Below are 2,544 nucleotides of genomic sequence, written 5' to 3'. Positions count from 1 at the left end.
GATGGAGTTTTGACCGGTGCACTTTTGCAGTTACCATGCCATGCTCTTTCTTTTTTATGTTAAATTTTACTCAAGGAAAGATGTGAATAAACTTGGAATTCCGGATGCATAAATTCACTAGGAACAAGAGTTCTATTCACTATTGAAGTATCCTCTTGATGATTGACATCACTTATGTTCATAAAAATACCAAAACTGACCAAGTCCCAACTATCATAATTCATCTGGGGCAAGGGTGTTACCTGGTTGCAATCCTTCCTCTTTCGAACAGAAAAATCCTCACCTCTTGAACCATTATTTCTCATAACTTACCCAACTGATCACCCTAGGATTCAACTCAAAAAACCCAATTCAATTCTCCTCATTCGCACCAAATACCTTCATCCTCGACAATGGCGACCTCAAGTACCCCTCCACCTCCACCTTCTTGGGCAAAAGCTCCTGAAGCTTGGCAAACTCCACCCTCGCTTCCTCATTCCTATCAAGCAAACTATATATCATCCCTTTACAAAAGTAAGGCCTAGAATCATTAGAATCTTCTCTTTCTAGCTCCTCGTATCGCCTTAGTGCCTCATTCACATTCTTCTGCAAGAACTGAATCTGTGCCATGATCAGCCTCACATCTCTTGCCTCACTCACTTTATCCCCCTCCTCCATGACCTTCAACGCCTCTTCCAACTGTGAAACCATCGCATCTCCCTCTCCACACTTGTCCATTAAAAGGGCGTTTTTTACAAAGCTTCGAAGTGGAGTGGATTAAGCTTGAGAATCTCTTCCAACACATCTCGTGCGTCTCGGGTACTTCCCATTTCGCTCAGCATTCTCGCCATTAGAAACTTCCACTTGGTTTCCTCCGCTTGAGCCGAAACCAACTTCTTCGCTATCTCCAAAGCCTCCCCGTCCTTCCCTGCCTCCATCTCCCACTGCAGCAGCGACTTCAAGGACAAGGACTCCACCGCGCCTGAATTCGAGTCGAGAAGCTCCGATTGATTATCCGATTTTTCCTCTTCCTGTTTTTGATTTTGTTGAATTTTTTCCTTTGTCAAGATTGTTGGGGTGGTTTCAGCCCGTGCCGGAAACTTGTGGGATTTGGTGGCTACAGCAGCAGCGAGGAGGACGATAGCGGTTCGGAGGGTTTGGATGATGGGGTTTGGAGAAGAAGAACCAGCATTTCTTGGGATGGAATTGAAAGAGGCTTTGACCCTGACGTGGGACCCAATTGGGGGATTGGAGAGAAGGGTTTTTTAGATTGTGACACGGAGATGTGAAGGGAATGAAAGTGGTGATGGTTTTAGGGAGGGTTTGATGGTGGTGGAGAGTGAAAGGGAGATGTGAAGGGAATGAAAGTGGTGATGGTTTTAGGGAGGGTTTGATGGTGGTGGAGAGTGAAAGGGTTCTGAGGTCGAGGATTGGTGTGATACAGAGCTGAATCCATTGTTAAGAAGTATTCCATATAAGATCTGGCCATGAGAACATTGATAACTATATTTGATTTTGATCTGGCCGTGAGAACATTGATAACTATATTAGAACCGTATATTTTTCTATGAGAACTATATATTTTTTATGAGAACTGTGTATTTTAGTGTGTGGTAAAATTATGTGAACTATGTATTTTTCAGTTCATATAATCCAGTTCTCAGAACATTGATTTTGATTACTTTTTTATTTTTGTTCAATTTTTGTTCGTGTGTGTATTTTTTATGAGAACTGTGTATTTTTTTATGAGAACTGTGTGTTGTTCATAAGAACTTTGTATTTTTCTATGAGAACTGCGTATTTTTTATGAGAACTGTGTATTGTTCATAAGAACTGTCTATTAGAACCGTGTATTTTCTATGAGAACTATATATTTTTTACAGAACAGTGTATTTTATTATGCGGTAAAACTATGTGAACTATGTATTTTTAGTTCACATAGTATAGTTCTCATAACCAATTCACAAAGCTAATTCTCTATGAAAACAGTCAATTCTCATAACCAATTCTCATATGACTATGAAAATTGACAGTTCACATAGCCAGAACAGTCACTTCTCATAACCAATTCTCATAGAACTAACTCTGAAAACTGATAGTTCTCATATAACTAACTATGAGAATTGACAGTTCACATAGTCAGTTCTCTATGAGAACTGAGCAGTTCTCATAGAACTAACTATGAGACTTGACAGTTAAAAATTCAATTCTAAATCAATTTATTTCCTATGTAAACTATTACTTCTTTAATATGATTATTTTTTTAAGACATGGTGGTGAGAACATTTGTAACTATATTTGATTTTGATTACTTTTCTGTTTTTATTCAATTTTTGCTCGTATGTGTATTTTCTATGAGAACTGTGTGTTGTTCATAAGAATTGTCTACGAGAACTGTGTATTTTTCTATGAAAACTCGTATTTTTTTATGAGAACAGTCAGTTCTCATAACCAATTCTTATAAAACTGACTATGAAAATTGGGAGTTCTCATAGAGTTGACTATGAGAATTGACAGTTCACATAGTCAGTTCTCACAGAACTGACTATGAGACTTGGCAGTTTT

At 38.4% G+C, this 2,544-nt stretch overlaps 1 pseudogene; it reads right to left on the bottom strand.

The window, feature by feature from the left end:
* Positions 1 to 87: 87 nt before the first annotated feature.
* On the bottom strand, positions 88 to 1,241 carry LOC131328656 (protein SLOW GREEN 1, chloroplastic-like; annotated as a pseudogene).
* Between the last annotated feature and the right edge of the window lie 1,303 nt (positions 1,242 to 2,544).

Source organism: Rhododendron vialii, chromosome 6a (assembly GCF_030253575.1).
Source record: "Rhododendron vialii isolate Sample 1 chromosome 6a, ASM3025357v1".
Lineage (NCBI taxonomy): Eukaryota > Viridiplantae > Streptophyta > Magnoliopsida > Ericales > Ericaceae > Rhododendron > Rhododendron vialii.
Note: the sequence above shows the minus strand (reverse complement) of the source record. Positions and strands in the feature narration are given on the sequence as shown.